The sequence below is a fragment of the Lolium rigidum genome, chromosome 5, assembly GCF_022539505.1.
Source record: "Lolium rigidum isolate FL_2022 chromosome 5, APGP_CSIRO_Lrig_0.1, whole genome shotgun sequence".
NCBI classification, from domain to species: Eukaryota; Viridiplantae; Streptophyta; class Magnoliopsida; order Poales; family Poaceae; genus Lolium; species Lolium rigidum.
Window position 1 is genome coordinate 190,674,441 of NC_061512.1, and position 21,092 is coordinate 190,695,532.

Here is a 21,092-nt window from a genome sequence, read left to right on the forward strand (position 1 = left end):
GGCCTTGTCAAGAAAAAGAAAGAAGGTATATCTGATATACATGTTATAGATGTTTATCTTATCGGTTCTCGCACTAGTACCTGGGTATTTGATACCGGTTCGGTTGCTCATATTTGTAACTCGAAACAGGAACTAAAGAATAAACGAAGACTACTAAAGGATGAAGTGACGATGCGCGTTGGAAATGGATCCAAAGTCGATGTGATCGTTGTCGGCATACTTCCTCTACATCTACCTTCGGGATTAGTTTTAAGCCTCAATAATTGTTATTTTGTACCCGCGTTGAGCATGAACATTATATCTGGATCTTGTTTAATGCAAGACGGTTATTCATTCAAGTCTCGAGAATAATGGTTGTTCTATTTTTATGAATAATATCTTTTATGGTCGAGCACCAGAAAAGAATGGCTTATTTCTGTTAGATCTCGATAGTAGTGATACACATATACATAACATTGATGCTAAGCGAATTAAATTGAATGATAATTCTACTTATATGTGGCAATCGTCGTCTTGGTCATATTGGAGTGAAACGCATGAAGAAACTCCATACCGATGGATTACTTGAATCACTTGACTTTGAGTCACTTGATAGATGCGAAGCATGTCTGATGGGAAAAATGACTAAGACTCCATTTTCTGGTATTATGGAGCGAGCTACAGACTTATTGGAAATCATACATACCGATGTATGCGGACCTATGAGTGTAGCCTCGCGCGGTGGTTATCGTTATGTTCTAACCTTCACAGATGATCTGAGTAGATATGGGTATATCTATTTCATGAAACATAAATCCGAAACTTTCGAGAAGTTCAAGGAATTCAAAGTGAAGTAGAAAATCAACGTAACAAGAAGATTAAATTTCTACGATCAGATCGTGGAGGTGAATATCTGAGTTATGAGTTTGGCATGCATTTAAAGAAATGCGGAATACTTTCACAATTGACACCGCCGGGAACACCTCAACGAAACGGTGTGTCCGAACATCGTAATCGAACTCTCTTAGATATGGTTCGTTCTATGATGTCTCTTACTCGATTTACCTTTATCATTTTGGAGTTATGCATTAGAGACAGACCGCATTCACTTTAAATAGAGCACCATCAAAATCCGTTGAAACGACACCGTATGAATTATGGTTTAATAAGAAACCTAAGTCGTCGTTCCTAAAAGTTTGGGGTTGCGAAGCCTATGTAAAGAAGTTACAACCTGGACAAGCTAGAACCCAAAGCGGAGAAATGCGTCTTCATAGGATACCCTAAGGAAACTATAGGGTACACTTTCTATCACAGATCCGAAGGCAAGATCTTTGTTGCTAAGAACGGAACCTTTCTTGAGAAAGAATTTCTCACTAAAGAAGTGACTGGAAGAAAAGTAGAACTCGATGAGATTGATGAATCTTCACTTGTTGATCAGAGTAGCGCAGTACCGGAAGTTGTTCCTGTGCCGCCTACACCGGCAACAGAGGAAGCTAATGATAATGATCATGAAACTTCAAATGAGATAGCTACTGAACCTCGCAGATCGACAAGGGAACGTGCCACTCCTGATTGGTATGATCCTTGTCTAAATGTCATGATTGTGGACAACAATGATGAAGACCCCGCGACGTATGAAGAAGCGATGATGACCCGGATTCCAACAAATGGCAAGAAGCCATGAAATCCGAAATGGGATCCATGTATGATAACAAAGTATGGACTTTGGTAGACTTACTTGATAGCCGCAAGGTTGTCGAGAATAAATGGATCTTCAAGAGAAAAACAGATGCTGATGGTAATATTACTGTCTATAAAGCTCGACTTGTCGCAAAGGGTTTCCGACAAATTCAAGGTGTTGACTACGATGAGACTTTCTCACCTGTAGTGAAGCTAAATAGCAATAGCTGCATTTTTCGATTATGAGATTTGGCAGATGGATGTCAAAACGGCGTTCCTTAATGGAGATATTGAGGAAGAGTTGTATATGGTACAACCCAAAGGTTTTGTCGATCCTAAAAATGCTCGACAAAGTATGCAAACTTTAGCGTTCAATTTATGGACCGAAGCAAGCATCGAGAAGTTGGAACCGACGCTTTGATAAGGTGATCAAAGACTTCGGGTTTATACAAGGCCATGGAGAGGCCTCGTATTTACAAGAAAGTGAGTGGGAGCTCAGTAGCATTCCTGATATTATATGTAGATGACATATTATTGATTGGGAATGATATAGAACTATTAAGCAGTGTAAAAGGTTATTTAAATAACAGTTTTTCAATGAAAGACCTTGGTGAAGCATCGTATATATTAGGCATCAAGATTTATAGAGATAGATCAAGACTCCTAATAGGGCTATCACAGAGTACATACCTGGACAAGATTCTAAAGAAGTTTAGAATGGACGAAAGTAAGAAAGGGTTTTTACCTATGTTACCAGGCAAGGTCTTGAGTAAGACTCATGGACCGGCTACGGCGGAAGAAAGAGAAAGGATGAGTCGGATCCCCTATGCTTCGGGCAATGAGGCTCTATTATGTATGCCATGCTATGTACTAGACCGGATATAGCACATGCCGTTAGTTTGACTAGCAGATATCAAAGTGATCCAGGAATGGAACACCGGACAGCGGTCAAGAATATCCCGAAGTACTTGAAAAGAACTAAGGATATGTTTCTTTGTTATGGAGGTGACCAAGAGCTCGTTGTAACAAGTTACACCGATGCAAGTTGGAACACCGATCCCGATGACTCTAAGTCACAATCCGGGTACGTGTTTATATTGAATGGTGCTGCATAGAGCCGGGCAAGCTCGAGCAGGTGCACGGTGGCGAAATCCTCAACAGAATCGGAGTACATAGCGGCTTCAGAGGCTTCATCAGAAGCGGTACGGATGAAGAGGTTCATTGTAGAGCTCGGTATGGTTCCTAGTGCATTGGACCCATTAGTCATCTATTGTGACAACATGGGTGCCATCGCCAATGCACAAGAACCAAGGTCACACAAGAGTCTGAAGCATATCAAGCTGCGTTACCACTCGATTCGCGAGTACATCGAAGATGGAGAAGTAAAGATTTGCAAAGTACACACCGATCCGAATGTAGCGGATCCGTTGACTAAAGCTCTCCCTAGGGCAAAGCATGACCAACACCGTAATGCCATGGGTGTTAGGTACCTTACAATGTAATCTAGATTATTGACTCTAGTGCAAGTGGGAGATCTGTTGGAGATATGCCCAAGAGGCAATAATAAAAGTAGTTATTATATATCTTTATGTTTATGATAAATGTTTATATACCATGCTATAATTGTATTAACCGAAACATTGATACATGTGTGATATGTAAACAACAAAGAGTCCCTAGTATGCCTCTTAACTAGCTTGTTGATTAATAGATGATTAGTTTCATAATCATGAACATTGGATGTTATTAATAACAAGGTTATATCATTATACGAATGATGTGATGGACACACCCAATTAAGCGTAGCATAAGATCACGTCATTAAGTTATTTTCTATAAGCTTTCGATACAGAGTTACCTAGTCCTTATGACCATGCGATCATGTAAATCACTTATACCGGAAAGGTACTTTGATTACATCAAACGCCACTGCGTAAATGGGTGGTTATAAAGGTGGGATTAAGTATCCGGAAAGTATGAGTTGAGGCATATGGATCAACAGTGGGATTTGTCCATCCCGATGACGGATAGATATACTCCGGGCCCTCTCGGTGGAATGTCGTCTAATGTCTTGCAAGCATATGAATAAGTTCATAAGAGACCACATACCACGGTACGAGTAAATAGTACTTGTCAGGAGACGAGGTTGAACAAAGTATAGAGTGATACCGATGATCAAACCTCGGACAAGTAAAATATCGCGTGACAAAGGGAATTGGTATCGTATGTGAATGGTTCATTCGATCACTAAAGTCATCGTTGAATATGTGGGAGCTATTATGGATCTCCGGATCCCGCTATTGGTTATTGGTCGGAGTGAGTACTCAACCATGTCCGCATAGTTCGCGAACCGTAGGGTGACACACTTAAAGTTGGATGTTGAAATGGTAGAACTTGAATATGGAATGGAGTTCGAATATTTGTTCGGAGTCCCGGATGAGATCCCGGACATCACGAGGAGTTCCGGAATGGTCCGGAGAATAAGATTCATATATAGGAAGTCATTTTATAAGATTTAAAATGATCCGGAAGGTTCTATGGAAGGTTCTAGAAGGTTCTAGAAAAGTCCGGAAGAAACCACTAAGGAAGGCGGAGTCCCGGAGGGACTCCACCTCCCATGGACGGCCAACCCTAAGGGGGAGGAGTCCCAAGTGGACTCCCCTAAGGGGGCCGGCCACCCCGCATGGAAGGGGGGAATCCCACCCGAAGTGGGATTCCCACCTTGGGTAGGTTTCCCTATCACATGGAAGGTTTTGGGTTCGGGTCTTATTTGGAGACTTGTAGTCCAACACTTGGGGCTTCCACCTATATAATGAGGGGCCAAGGGGAGGGGTCCGGCCACCCCAAGACCACAAGCTGGCCGCACCCCTAGATGGCCGGCGCCCCTCTCCCCAAACCCTAGCCGCCCCACTCCTCCTTCTTCCCCGCACGCTTAGCGAAGCTCCGCCGGGATTCTCCACCACCACCGACACCACGCCGTCGTGCTGTCGGATTCAAGAGGAGCTACTACTTCCGCTGCCCGCCGGAACGGGGAGGTGGACGTCGTCTTCATCAACAACCGAACGTGTGACCGAGTACGGAGGTGCTGCCCGTTCGTGGCGCCGTGATCAAGATCTTCTACGCGCTTTTGCAAGCGGCAAGTGAACGTCTACCGCAGCAACAAGAGCCTCATCTTGTAGTCTTTGGAATCTTAAGAGTGAGACTCGATAATCCCCTCGTTGCTATCGTCTTCTAGATTGCATCTTGGCTTGGATTGCGTGTTCGCGGTAGGAAATTTTTTGTTTTCTATGCAACGTTATCCTACATACCCGACGTATGCTACATAAGACAATTCCCTCTCCATCAAACGAGATGAAAGGCTATTTTGCAACATGTCAGGAAGTAGCACACAAGGATGTTGAGCGTGCTTTTGGGGTGCTTCAGTAGCGTTTCGTCATTGTCAGGTACCCTGCTCTCACTTGGTCTGAGGCACAGATGTGGGAGGTGATAAACGCATGTGTGATCATCCACAACATGATCATTGAGAGCGAGCGCAACGCACCTGTGCAGGATGATCATCCATTTGATTATCAAGGGCCACTAGCTGAGGTAGAACCTGTACCCCAAGAATTTGCTGCTTTTCTTCGTATGCGCAAAGAAATTCGAGATGCAGGTGTCCATGCACAGCTGAAGACGGATCTAGCTGCGTATTTGTGGGCGAGGAGAGGAGCAGCCAACAATGGATGATTTTAGTTCTATTTATTTGCATGTATGAATAATTTAAGTACTATTTGTTTGTTTTTTTTTCGATAAAGGATGCTTTATTACTTTGAAAAAGCAATTACATCCAGCCTCTGCATAACCAGGATGCACACAGCCGTTTATATGTCTCGAGTCAACAGATAAAATAAAAGGCGAAATACATATCGGAGCGATGAATCATATAACGCCTAGGATGTGGGTGGTGCTGTAATCCGTAAACTATGCTGCCACCCATGTAGGGAAAAAGTATCCCTCGTCGTAGCCTCCAACCGTGTACAGACCTCCGTAAACAGCTCTCGGTTCTCCACTCGCTGAAGAGGTAACCACGAACGGAGAATACATGTACATCTGTAGATGACCTGCAAAATTGAACAATTTTTATCATTAAAAATCTTGTCATTTCTACATAGCCAAAGCGCCCAGATAACTGATAGCGCCTCCACCCTAAGGAGCAACTTAAACCTTGAATCAATACCATGAAACCAATTGCCAAAGACATTGGCTACACTAATCGGAGGATACAGGCTAGACGCTACTTGGATGATCGACCATATAGATCTCGCAACTTGGCATTGGAAGAATAGGTGTTTAATAGTTTCATCATGATGACAGAAAATACACCGTGTACTTGTTATCACCAGAATTTGACCGAGTCAGAGGTGGGCCGCGATCGAGATTGACTTGAAGATATATACATGGAAGAAATACCTGAATCGGCCTTTTATACCAAGTTGGGCTTAATTGCCCGTGTATCTGTAAAATATTAGATCGCATCTTAGTTTAGAAGTTAGAATCTTACCCGTGCACGGTTTAGTGCACGCCCACATTAGAAAGTCCGCTCGACTATAAATATGTATCTAGGGTTTATGGAATAGAGAACAACCAACGTTCAACCACAAACAAATCTCGGCGCATCGCCAACTCCTTCGTCTCGAGGGTTTCTACCGGTAAGCACCATGCTGCCTAGATCGCATCTTGCGATCTAGGCAGACAAGCCTCGCCCACGTTGTTCATGCGTTGCTCGTATCGAAGCCTTTTTGATGGCGAGCAACGTAGTTATCTTAGATGTGTTAGGGTTAGCATTGTTCCTCGAATTACATGCTTTCGTTATGCGACCCTTGCACATCTAGCCGCCCTTACACCTATCTTAGGTGTAGGGGCGGCACCCGCTTGATCATAGTTTAGTAGATCTGATCCGTTACGGTTGCTCCTTGTTCATCAAGGATTAGTTTAACATCCGCAATAGTTAGGCCTTACAAAGGGTTGGAGGATCCAGCGGCGTGTAGGGTGACGTTCGCTAGCCCTAGAAAGGATGTTCCGGGGATCAACCTCGTGTTGGTTTTTAGGTCCTGTCTAGGATCGGCTTACGGTCACCGTGCGCGAGCGCGAGGCCCAATCGTGAGTAGGATGATCCGATTATGCGGTGAAAACCCTAAATCGTCGTAGATCTAATCAGCTTTATCTTGATCAAGCGGGACCACCATATATTCGGACACCTCGTCCGAATCATGGGTGGATCGGCTCTTTGAGCCGATTCACGGGATAACCCGAGAGCCGATCGAGGCTCGTATTTAATGTTTACGTGTATGCCATGCAGGAAACTAAGCGAGGCATCATCCACACCTTCCCGACCGTGTATAGGTCAGGTGGCACGCCCTTGTGATAAGCATCGGACGTGCGACCGAGGAGGCTTTGCGGGCCGTCGCTCCGAGGGACCGGGGCCAGCCGCGGCCCTAGTTGTTCCCGGCTCTACCGTGTTGACCGTCTCTGCCCGCCAGGGGGTTTCTGACGTCAACACATTCTGGCACGCTCGGTGGGACAACCTTCGACATCCACGACATCGCCGTCTGCATCCGAGATGGCGGAAAGCACTCCGGTCAAGTACGAGGATCCGCCCGATGAGCTCGAAGAAGAAGCATGACGAAATCAAGGCGGTCCTCGAAGCCGAACTCATCGGCTCTTTCCACCGAACCCGCTCCCATGGCGTCGGTGGAAGGGTTTCACACCCGAAGGCGCACTCGATGGAGTGGACCTGTCCGCCCCGTCGAGAAGAACGCACCAGGTCGCTCGCGGCAGGAGATCAACTACATGGTGGCTCATTCGCCGCACCGCCACTCGAGAGCCTGGTGAACACTTTGGAGCGTGTCGCTCGCGCGTCGTCCGGGAAATCATGAGCCACCGGTATTCTCCATCGGGACCAGCTCGGGGACTTTCAAGGGAGAGATGCCGCTCCGGCCCCGGCCGTTCGCATGGGCAGCACCGAAGCTGCCGAACTCATCGGCATACGTCGTTTACAAGATTGGTGGTGATCCTAGTGACTACCAATTCCTACCGAGGCACCCAAGGAGATCCCGCACGGATACGCGTGCGCGTACGTACCGGATCGCAACACCTGGGCACTCTCGAACCAGGCTGCAATATCAGGGGCCTCTCGGAACGGCGGGAGGAACGTCGGAGCCGATCTCGAGAAGCAATCGTGGCTAGCTAAGTACGCCACTCCGACAAACCTCCGAGCCCAGCTCCTGCAGGTTGGCTCGGAACCGGAAAAGCAAGCATGGCTGGTTAAGTACGCCACCCCGGCGAATCTTCGGGGTTCGACACCTTCAGCCATCACAGCGGATCAGATTTGTGCAATCTCGAAAGATCGGCTTGGCATGATGCCGAAAAGGAAGACGTTCGGCTACACCAAGCCGTACCCCAACGACTACGAACCGATCCCGCTACCACCCAAATATCGGCTCCCGGACTTCACAAAGTTTAGTGGATCGGATGGTTCCAGCTCCATCGAGCATGTGAGCCGATATTTGGCGCAGCTCGGGCACGATCTCAAGCATCGGACGAGTTGCGTGTGAGGTTCTTTGCACGAGTCCCTCACAGGATCGGCTTTCGGGTGGTACACATCGCTGCCACCGAACTCCATTCGGACTTGGAAGCAGCTTGGAAGAACAGTTCCATGAGCAAGTATCACTCGGAGGCTTCCGATGTTGGTATTGCCGATCTAGCGCAAGTACGACGAAGCGCGGGGAGACAGTGTCGGAATACGTCCAGCCGCTTCGAGACCATTAGGAACCGATGCTTTTCGGCTCATATAAGTGAAAAAGAAGCGATCGAGTTGGCGGTGGTGGGTCTCTCATCATCGATTAAGGACGTGGCCTCCCAAGCGGACTACCCTTCATTGGCGCACATGGTGCGAGGCTGTCGGCATATGAGCGGCGCCACCCGGATGTTTACCAGGACAAATTCAAGCGTGCGGTGACCCCGGTTGAGGCGGACGAGGATGAAGGTGCTGCGGGAGATCGAGAGATAGCAGTGGCTGAATGGACTCGAGCGACGAGCCCCGTGACCCGCAAATGGGTGAAGCCACAAGGCCCTCCAAAAGGGTTCGACTTCGACGTGACCAAGACGGAGCGTATTTTTGATCTCTTACTCACGGAGAAGCATATAAAGGTACCCGAAGGCCACAAGTTCCCCACGGTGCAAGAGCTGAACGGAAAGCCATACCGCAAGTGGCATAACACGTTCACCCACACCACCAACGACCGCAGGGTGTGGCGGCAGCAGATCCAAATGGCGATAGAAAACGGACGGTTAATTTTCAACCGAGTACGCCATGAAGGTCGACACACACCCTTCCCCGCCGTTAACATGGTGGAGTATTCTTACCATGAAGGTGGCCAGCCGGTGGTCTTCGTTCAGCATCAACATGGTAGGATCTGGACACCACGCCGGCAAGGATGGAGATGAGGGCAGCTGCTCTCATAGCAAAGATACGAGAGGAAGCCGCTCCACGCGATCGGCTCCGCCAAGATGGCAAGCGCTACATAACGAGAGGAGAAGTGAAGAACATAAGATATCAGCGACCTCTCTCTGATCACCTCCTCAACAAGTATATGAGTCAGTACGACCAACGCCGACGGTCCAGCGATGATGATGAAAGAGATCGTCTGGCTAGAGAAGCCAGAAGACATCGTCGGCATAATCGCGATAAGGAGGAGCACGAGCGTTGTGCCAAGGAAAAGGCAAGGGAGCGAGACGACGAGGACAGGCACTGGGATTGTCCCTTCTTCAGGCACTGCTGGGATTCAGGAATGAGCCGATTGCCAACAATCGACAATTGCCCAGAATGCAACCGGAAGAAGAAGAAGGCAGCCAACGTGTCCGTGTTCGAGCGCTTAGGGCCTCTCCCGCCACAAAGCAAACGCGTTGAGTCCCCTCGATGGGAAGATCTCGAGGATTCAGAAAACGAGGGACAAGAAGAAGAAGAAGAAGACAGGTACCACCGGCCAAGGTGGTGCCTCGATGGACTCAGCCGTTCTCGAAACGCAGGGTTCGGCGATTGCGCGGCCTGGAGGAAGCCGAGAGGTTATACTTGCATACATTGAGGAAGGCAAGGCCCGATCCGGCCGCGAAGATTCGGCGAGCCCTGGATGAAGAGGGTCGTCCACGGAAAATGGAGTGGCGCCCCAAGCAAGGAAAGCCGATGATGAAACATCGGCTGGCACAAACATGGTGCTCGTTCTTCCGACGAAGCTTAGTGCTCCACGATTACACGATGCACTCAAGGTGGACGACAGCAAGCGCACCAACATGGTAAAGTCAGAGATTGGGCTGGTTTTATCTACCGGCCTAAACGAGTAGTAAGAGCACGTCAATAAGCAAACGTGGCGAGGCTGATCCTTGTGATCGGCCCCAAAAATTTATGAAGGGACCTCACAAGACCTTCACCGAGCAAGTAACGTGGAGGCCGATTCCAGCAATCGGACAAAATTATCCTCTCCATCCATTCTCGCCCGGGTTCAACATGTTATCCAACGGAGCCGATACCATCAATTCTCTTGACGAGAATCGGCTCGGTGGGCACCCGAGTGGATAAAACACGAGGATATGCGAGTAGAAGTGTCTCATCCTTTGGTGATGGGTATTGAAGTATGGGGGCCGATGCACAAGTCGGCGGTAAAAATTCAAAAATTCGAAAAATTTTGAGCACAGCCGATGCAGCAGACATCGACTTAAGGATATGAAAGCCGATGCATGGCCATCGACTCAAGAGGAATAACTGGTACGTTCAGAGGGTCAATGGAGCACGAAGGGAGATTTTAATGGAAGAACTCCTCAATGGAGTAGTTTAAGGGCTCGGATCCTCTCTTCAAGAACAATGCCAAGAGCAGCCTGGACGTGCAAATCGGGGTAAGGAGGGAACCGATCCGACTCGCAAGGCGCAAGAAGTAGATTGAAGAAGCTCGGGGGCAGCTCACCCTGAAGGTTCTCTGCTTTGGGGCTACGTCATGATTTGAGGCTAATGTCGGCACATGTGGCTGATTCGCCTTGATTAAGGCTCGGGGGCAGCTCGCTCTAAAGGTCTTCGCTCTGGGGAGCCGATCTGGTTGGAATCGGCTAGCCCTACGACACAAGCCGGTCCGGAGAGTGGTGTTCTGTTACGAGTCATCGGTTTGAGCATCCAAGACAGGTCCGGGGCTCTTTTAAAGACGCCTCGCTCAAAGATCAAGTCGCCGACTTACTAAGATCGGCTGTGCCATCGTCATCGGCAGAGCTGGCTAGCTTGGAGGGATGGCTAAATTGGCCTGTCTCGCAGATTATCGTGAAACTGATGTGTTGCCATCAGTCACTAAGCATGGATTAGGCCAACAGTCGATAAACTCAGCATGAAAGAAATCGGCGAAATCAAGTTAAGGGAATTCTTCATTAGTATTGGGATTTCTTACAATGGAGAGCCGATTGCTCAAGGAAGGAAGAACAAAAGAAGGGTCTATTGACCAATCTACTACCGCTAGGCCTATACTAGTAGATCCTAATCTACGGGCCATCACTGCCCTCATCGTCATCCTCAGAACTCTCATCGGCACTGCTGCCGATGGGCTCCTCGTCGCTACTCCCGTAGCCCTCCACGGGGGCTTCATCCCCATCTTCATCGTCGCTGCTGTCGTCGTCCCACCACATGCGGAGGCGTTTCGCCGGCGGGTAGCCCTCGAGGGAGTCGTCGTCGTCGTCGTCTTCCTCTCCCTCTTCTTCAGAGGTGGGGCAGCCGTCCCAGGAGAACTGGTTGTCCTCGCTTTTTGACTCCAGTTCCCCGTCGGCGAGGAACTGAAGATCTTCATCCCCGCTGGTCAAGGACTTGTCGTCCTCAGACCAAATGGAGGAGGCGTGGCTCTCCTCGTCCCATTCTTCTGGGGCACGAATTTCCGGCGGCGTCTCGCGGGAGGAGTCGGACCCGTAGGAAAGCTCGGAGGAGGTGGAAGAAGACATGACGGCACAGAGGGTTTTTTGGTGCTAATGCGAGGAGGACGAAGGAGACGCAAGCTGTTTAGAACGGTTAAATAAAGGGGATATGAGAGGGATTCAATGCCACAGCAGTTTCCGAGGAGATGTTGCCCAACAGGAGAGTTTTGCGGCCACGTGGAGAAGTGGAAGGGGCAAGGCATCATGATGAGGATTCGCGGCGGTTCTCGCTCTGCCACGACATGACTCGACGAAAGAAGAGCATAATGATTTTGGAAATGTCATTTCCAAAACCAGGGGGGCATGTGTTATCACCAGAATTTGACCGAGTCAGAGGTGGGCCGCGATCGAGATTGACTTGAAGATATATACATGGAAGAAATACGTGAATCGGCCTTTTATACCAAGTTGGGCTTAATTGCCCGTGTATCTGTAAAATATTAGATCGCATCTTAGTTTAGAAGTTAGAATCTTACCCGTGCACGGTTTAGTGCACGCCCACATTAGAAAGTCCGCTGGACTATAAATATGTATCTAGGGTTTATGGAATAGAGAACAACCAACGTTCAACCACAAACAAATCTCGGCGCATTGCCAACTCCTTCGTCTCGAGGGTTTCTACCGGTAAGCACCATGCTGCCTAGATCGCATCTTGCGATCTAGGCAGCACAAGCCTGCCCACGTTGTTCATGCGTTGCTCGTACTGAAGCCTTTTTGATGGCGAGCAACGTAGTTATCTTAGATGTGTTAGGGTTAGCATTGTTCCTCGAATTACATGCTTTCGTTATGTGACCCTTGCACATCTAGCCGCCCTTACACCTATCTTAGGTGTAGGGCGGCACCCCGCTTGATCATAGTTTAGTAGATCTGATCCGTTACGGTTGCTCCTTGTTCATCAAGGATTAGTTTAACATCCGCAATAGTTAGGCCTTACAAAGGGTTGGAGGATCCAGCGGCGTGTAGGGTGACGTTCGCTAGCCCTAAAAAGGATGTTCCGGGGATCAACCTCGTGTTGGTTTTTAGGCCCTGTCTAGGATCGGCTTACGGTCACCGTGCGCGAGCGCGAGGCCCAATCGTGAGTAGGATGATCCGATTATGCGGTGAAAACCCTAAATCGTAGATCTAATCAGCTTTATCTTGATCAAGCAGGACCACCATATATTCGGACACCTCGTCCGAATCATGGGTGGATCGGCTCTTTGAGCCGATTCACAGGATAACCTGAGAGCCGATCGAGGCTCGTATTTAATGTTTACGTGTATGCCATGCGAGAAACTAAGCGAGGCATCATCCACACCTTCCCGACCGGGTATAGGTCGGGTGGCACGCCCTTGTGATAAGCATCGGACGTGCGACCAGGAGGCTTTGCGGGCCGTCGCTCTGAGGGACTGGGGCCAGCCGCAGCCCTAGTTGTTCCCGGCTCTACCGTGTTGACCGCCTCTGCCCGCCAGGGGGTTTCTGACGTCAACAGTACTCCCATGCCAATTTCGCTTAACAAGATTATCTTTGGTGAGGATAACCCCTCGACGAAGATACCATCCAAAAAAATTTAACTTTTAATGGTATTTTCATCCTGCAATTTTTATTATTATTATCAACTAGTATGTCAGAATGAAGGATCGCATTGTATAACGATTTTATTGAGAAAGTGACATCTAATTTGTTTGTTGGGTTGTATGAATAATTGAAATACTATTTATTTGATTGATTGTATGAATAATTTAATTCTATTTGTTTGATTAATTGTATGAATAATTTAATTCTATTCGTGTGATTGTATGAATAAGGCGTCTATTTGAAAACTGCCGGTCGAGATGGTCTTAACAGAAAGTATCGACCTCTTGCAGGTTCATCCATCCATCTGTCTTCTTGCGCCAGACCTGTCTTCGTGCACGCGCTCTCGCACTGTCACCAAGAATACATGTATAGTAAACCGTCGGTTGGATAACGAGGGTTTACGGATAGATAGTAGATCGTCTCAAAGACTGGATTAGGACGAATGCAGGCGCTCATTTGGAGATAACCATTCGGACTACACTACTACAGGCCAGGCCAGTCTTAATCTTCCCCGGATGCAATGTAATTAGTCATTACGCTTACACGTGCTCTTTTGTTCCAGTCCCGTTTTCCTCCAACTCCCCGTTAACAATTCCGGATATCTCCGGCCGTATGGGCAAAGGATCTCCGGATAACCGGATAAGCAGTCGGGCCCTGACAAAGACCTTGATCTCTTCCTTTTCTTCTTCTTTCACTAAACAAACCAATCCGATCGGATTCGCAAAATCCAGCCCTCCCCGCGACGCGCGATGGTTCTCCATCATAATACCCAATGCCACCTGATCCCGATCTAATTGGCTTTGGTCCTGTCGGTCGCGCCGGTTGCTTCCCGTCTGTCAGAAGTTCACACGGCAGACATGAAAGCCTTGCGTCCGGTTCAGTCTCACTCCGAGCCAGACATATCTAGCGAAGATTCTTGATGCAGCAACGGCCATGGCCATACACCATAATCGTACATTAACAGTAACCGCATTGGGGTTCATTCAGGTATCTATCTCTCTCCGTCTGAAAAGGAGAAGCTGCAGTTCCTCTCCTACAAGAAAGGCCAAAAGCTCCCGGAGTGTCGCACATTTCCTGCCCGAACTGTTGGATCCTTATCCGCAGTGCATGTCACTTAGCTCATAGTGGTAGTATACAATGCACCATCCATACTGCAATTCATTAGGAAGACGTCAAGATCGGCAACGCATCGCACATGCGTTTCCTTCCTTCCCAGAATATACGGACAGGGTGTTTGGCAGCAGATCTTGGAGGAGTTATCAGGATTAGGAAATGCTTATCCGAAACAGGATTAGGCGACGGGAGCGGCAAGGTAAACACTGAACGAGATCTCTCTGAAGCGCTCCAAGCTGGAGTGCTTGACACTGAGGGCATCTTCAGTGGGGCGACGCATTTCGGACGCACAAATGGACGTGTGCGTCGGTCGAAATCGTTCGTGCGTCCATTTGCGGTGGGGGTGGCTCTAGAGGAACGACGCATACTTTTTTCCCCATTCATTAAAGTCATAGTTTACATTAATAAAAAACATAAAAAAGCCATAAAAAACCTAGGTACTGCCTACTGGTCGTCGTCGCTGACAAGGTCGATGAACTCCGGCGTCGGCCATGGAAGCTGGTACGCCAGCGATGGAGGAGGTAGGGCAGGCTGCAGCAACTGCGACCAGGGGGCTGTAGTGAAGGTGGCCACAGATCCCAGGCCGGAGCGCGGTCGCTGGAACGCCTCGGCGTGGCCGGAGAAGTCGCGGGCCTACCCTGCAGCGGCGCGGACTCACGGAGCTGGATTGCGAGCTCGCCGCGCTCGCTGTTGGACAGTGCCATGGCAATGGCCTCCTCCTCGGTAATGTCGGGCGGCTGGGTCTCCGGATCTGCGCGCTTCATCTGCTTGTCCTCGTCTGCGTCATCGTCCTCGTCCTCCTGATCGTTCTCCTCTTCTTCCGCGGAGATCTCGCGATCGAAGAACTCGACGTCCCCGAGGTAGCCAGCGCGGCGGCGCGCGTCGAACTCCCACGTTCCAAAGGAGATCTAGTTGTATGAGTTGAGCGCGTACGCCGGATCTTGTTGGAGATCCGACGGTAAGGTGGCTCGGCGGCAGCGCACCTCGTCCCGGCGCTCTCTGCCCTCGCGCGGAACTGGGGTAACCGGCACTCGCTTGGAGTTGAGGTACCAGCCTCCTCCAGGCAGGTTTGCGTCCGGCCATGGCACCGGCCGGTTTTCCTCCGAAAGGCGGCGCGCGAAGTCGATGCGGACGTACCGCTCGATCCGTGGCTTCTTGCCAGACCGCGAGCCGCTAGCCTCGTGGTCGTTCTTGCTCTTGCGGAAGGGCCATCATTTCTTTCCCATGGCGTCGGTGGGGTGGATTGTATTGGCTCTGGCAATGGTGTGGTCGAAGAAATGGGCGCGGCAGCGTCCCTTTAAGAGGCTCGGAAGCCATATCGCCTTCAATGTCCTGCCAGTGCGATGCCGCCCTCGCGGAAGCCGAGGCACGCCATTAACGTGGCCTTGGAAAAGCTGCAGCGCGTCGCCCGTAAGTAATATAGCGGAAGACGAAGCAGCTGTGTCCCTGCCAGGCGGGCCCGTGCGAGGACCGGGCGGACGATCGCAGCGTCCGCGGAGACGCAAACCTGACGCATATTTGGGCTAGGTTTGCGTCGCCGCGAACAACCCGATCACTATACGTCGCCCGCTTATCAGACGCATTTTCGAACCAGACCGACGCAAACGATCACTCAGCGTCCGTTTGCGTCGCGCCACAGGAAATGCCCTGAACCGAGACACCGGCACCGCCAAAGCCTGAAGGGCACGGGGGTGAGAAGGACAGACGGGAGCTTCGAGAGCTAGAACAGCACGACTACGTTAGACCAAGCAAGAGTCCCGTAAAACCAGAACGCATGGGGACAAGGAGAGGACCTTTTTCTTCCTGCGTGGGGCTTTGACGACATTGGTGTGCCACGTTGAATATCAATACAGTGTTTAGTTATTTTACATCAGTTCGGATTTTTGAGATAATCGTCTAATGCATGCAGTCTAAAAAGACTGCTCATAGTGGGAGTAACATAGCTAGTAACATCACACATTTCAAGGTATTTTGGTGACATGACATACCAATAAATGAAAAAAAAAGAGTGAGGTAGTAACTAGCTACTGAGTCTACAACATAATAAATGACACAATGCATGACACCACATATAAGTTACTGCCCACTATGAAGGTAGTAACCTAAACTAGTAACATGGCATATGTTACTAGTCTAAGTTACTCCTCACTATGACCAGCCTTACGGTATCAGGGGCAGGATGTCTCAAGTGAAGACCCCACTTGCATAGTGTATTAAATACAAAACATAATGCCCAATGCCACCTGATCCCGATCTAATTGCCTTTGGTCCTGTCGGTCGCGCCGGTTGCTTCCCGTTTGTCGATCAGAAGCTCATGAAAGCCTTGCGTCCGGCTCAGGCTCACTCCGAGCCAGACATATCTAGCAAAGATTCTCGATGCAGCAACGGGGCCATGGCCATACACCATGTTAATCGAACATTATTAGCAGTGTAACCGTATTGGGGTTCATTCAGGTACATCTCTCTCTCCGTCTGAAAAGCGGAAGCTGCAGTTCCTCTTCTACAAGAAACGCCAACCTTCTTCGATCTCCTGCCGCTGTTGCGGATCGGCGGGACAAAAGCTCCCGGAGTGCCGCACATCTCTTGCCCGAACTGTTAGATCCTTATCCGCAGTGCATGTCACTTAATTAGCTCATATACAATGCACCATCCAAACTGCAATTCATTAATTAGGAAGACGTCAAGATCGGCAACGCATCGCACATGCCTTTCCTTCCTTCCCAGAATATACGGACAGGGTGTTTGGCAGATCTCGGACTGGTTATAAGGATTAGGAAACGCTTATCCGAAAGAAAGAGATCGGAGTCGCAAAGTAAACCCTGAATGAGATCTTTCCGAAGCGCACCTACGTGGAGTGCAGGAGACTGTGAGTCTGTGAGAGTGCGGGGTCATCCACACCGGCAGAGCCACGGGGGCGAGGACAGGACGGGAGCTTCGAGAGCTTGAACAGCACGACTACGTTCGAGCAAGCAAGAGTCCCGTAAAACCAAAACACATGGGGACAAGACAAGGAGAGGGCCTTCTCTTCCTGAATTGTCCTGTGTGGGGCTTTGACGACATTGGTGTGCTGTTAGCTACGTGTTGGTGCAGCATTCGCTGTCGACGGTGTTGGGAGTTCGCCGGTGCTGCTCGATTAGCTGACGATACGTTTCCCGTGAACCAGAGAAGGAGCTGCTCGATTAGCGGCCCTGACCTTGTCCCCAGCCCTTCTCAACCGATTTAGATGGAATCTTTACTTTCTTGTTTACGTCCACATTGTCTCATACTACTCCATAATCGATCACCTGCTCGATTATATGTACGCTAGTGCATTTTATTATCTTCTAGTGCAAGGCTGCATTTCAAAAGAAAAAAAAGAGGGGTCAAAGGTCATCAAACATAAGATGTACAATGGCGCATCTTCATTTTGAAAGAAATACACAGGTACTACAATTATCTGGGTCCCTCTAATAAAGGAAGTACAACAACCATGAACTTGGAAATGACAACAGGGCAAATTATTTAAGACATTACCAGTGGTTGGGTGTTTTCTTTAAATCAGGGTTAGCTAGTCATCATCATCATCAAATAAAAAACAATAAGGCTAGGGCCTAGGGACCAAGGTAGAGAAATAAAACTAGTTTCAGCCAGCCCATGTTATCATAAAAAGTACAGAAAAATCGCTCTCACTTGAAAAAATCTAGGGGTTTTGACCCAAATAGAGGCGAAATGGCTCCCGGTCCCGGCGCTTGTCCTTCTAAAATGAACTGTGAGGTGAGTTTGTAAGATGATAGTTTTATGAACATAGAATTTTTCATAAACAAATAAGTATTTTGCGTCTTGAGTGAAAAAGGCAAATTTTGGTGCTCTAAAAAACGGGAATCGAGAGACGAGACTCATTTTTTTATACATGGCACAAGAATGTTTCTTTCAAAAATTTCACCGATCTATTAATAATCATTAACAATAGTACAAATAGCCCAAAAAAGTAATGAAAATTACAATAGATTCTCGGACCACCTAGCGATGACTACAGGCACTAGCATGAGCCGAAGGCGCACAGCCGCTCTCGTCCCTCCATCACCGGAGCCAGACAAAACTTGTCGAAGTAGATCCTGTTGTAGTAGACATACAAGAGGTCGTCGTGCTAAGGCTCCAAGAACCAACGCACCAGAGCAGCAACCATCGCTAATGATGACAAGCGTCGAGCGGAAGAGACTGACATGAAACTAGACGAACGAACATGAAAAACAAACCGAATTCCAGCCGATCAGTTGGGCGCACAACTCCACGCGCACTCCCCAGCGCTAGACGCTAGCTCGTTTATGAGGCATTGGGGCCGCATTTCCGATGGAGCTTCGTTTGTGAGGCACTAGGGCTACATCGGCTAGCCATAGGCATCGCGAGTTCTTGAAAGCCTAGGCGAACCATGCGGTAGGAGGAGGTGCCTCTTTTGGTTTGTGTTGGCCACGGTGATCTGGAACTTATAGATGCCTTTTACAATAAAAATAAATTCAAAACAAAATTCAAAAAATTCTAGAATAATATCGTACGTTATCTTATAAAAAGACAATATCATGAGTGTAATTACCAAGTAAAAAAGACAAACCACTGGTGTCATAGATTTATTCGAGAATAAAACATTTGCTTGATTCTTGAATCATCACCCTACCAATTCATTTCTCCCATTGCAAGTAAGAAACTGAAAAATAAATAGGACATGGCAGGATTACAATAGAGCCCACAAGAAGTCCCTCTACGGTCTCAAACAAGCTTCTCGCACTTGGTTTTTGGGCTTCACCACCTACCTTCATACACTTGGCTTCGTGACCTCTAAGAGTCACACCTCTTTGTTCGTTCTCCACTCCACCACTGCCACCGCATATCTCCTTCTATATGGATGACATCATTCTTACAGACCAAGCACCACCTCGCTCCTTCACCATCTTATCCAATCCATAAACTTTGAGTTCTCTATGAGTGATTTGGGTGCACTACATCACTTCCTTGGTGTTAACGTGCATCGTACGTCTACATGGTTGTTCCTCTCTCAACATCAGTATGCTCTTGGCCTCTTAGAGCGTGCCAATATGTCCAAGTGCAACCCTACATCAACCCCCACCGACACCAAGTGCAAATTATCGGCTAATGATGGACCATCTGTACCCGATCCTTCTCGCAGCTTAGCGAGGAGGACTTCGGTATTTAACTCTTACCGGACTGGATTTGTGTCACACCGTGCCGCAGGTCCGTTTGTTTATGCATTATCCATGAGAGGCGCATCTCCAGCTCATTAAACGAATTCTGAAGTATATTCGAGGGACTGCTCATCTTGAACTTCAGCTGCACGCGGGCTCCTCCTCTGAACTTGTAGCTTACTCTGACGTAGATTGGGCAGGATGCCCTGACACACACAAATCCACCTCTGGTTTTTGCTTTTTTCTTGGGACCAACATGGTTCCACCGTCTCTCGTTCTATTGCCGAGGCTGAGTATCGTGTTGTTGCCAACTGTGTGGCCGAATCCGTCTAGCTACGTCAACTGTTACTTGAGCTTCATCAATGTGCGTCTAAAGCTACTTTTGCGTACTGTGACAACATCATTGCCACCCATCTGTCGACTAATCTTGTGCAATATCAACGAACCAAGCATGTCGAGATTGATCTGCACTTTGTTCGTGATCGAGTCACCCTCAGAGAAGCCCGTGTTCTTCACGTTCCCACTAGCTCACAGTATGCAGATGTCTTCACCAAAGGATTACCCACTACCGTGTTCCAGGACTTTTGAACCAGTCTCAACTAGTTCCAAGCCTAGTTTGGATTGGGGTGGGGGGGGGGGTGTTTGAGAGTTGTATTTGTATAGGATTAGGGTTCCTATACTCGTTCGGCTAGGATTAGGGTTTAGCCTCTCTCTACCCATCTCTTCTCTACCCCTCTCTTCTATATATACATGTACCCTTTGGTGATCAATACAACACGACATATATTCTGTTTGTCTTGTTCATGAGTGTAATAACCAAGTAAAAAAGACAAACCATTGGTGTCATAGATCGATTCATAAAAAACATTTGCTTGATTCTTGAATCAACACCCTACCAATTCATTTCTCCTACTGCAAGTAAGAAACTAAAAAACAATTCGGAGCGCCTGAAGATTAATCATCGAATTAATTAGTTTCATGTGGAACCAACACTGAATTGATCAGGGACAAAACTTTGTACTCCCTCCGTGCAGAAATGTAAGACGTTGTCCATTTCACGTTCAAATTTTTTTAGGCATGGAAATTTACCGAGTTTCCAAAATTACCCCCCGTGTCAGTCGGGGTAACACTCCTCTCCCGGCCCCCTCCACTCGCTAGACAGGCGACGCTCTCTCTCTACTCCGCTCTCTGCTTCCCTCGCGTCGCCGTCAAGCTCCCAACACGTCGCCGTCGAGCTCCCAACGCCTCGCCGCCGCGATGTGCTTTAGCTACCTTCGCGTCGCCGCTGTGCTCTGCTTTACCTACCTTCGCGTCACCGCGCTCGCCTCCACCTTACCCGGCTGGCTGTGCTCCCCTCCACCAAAAGATTGGACGTTTTGGTCCAATCCGACGACGAATCGTCGGATCCATCGTTGGAGATGTTGGGTCGGGTGGCCGTGAGTCCGGACGCGCCGGATCCGGTGACCGCGAGACCAGATGCAACGAGGGCGTGGTGGTCGGCGGCGGCGGAAGGGGGTGGTGGCGCTTGACGGCAAGAGGAGGGACGTCGGCCTTGCAGAAAGAAGAGGGTGGAGGTCCGTGTGATGAACCAATGGGTGCGGAAGACCT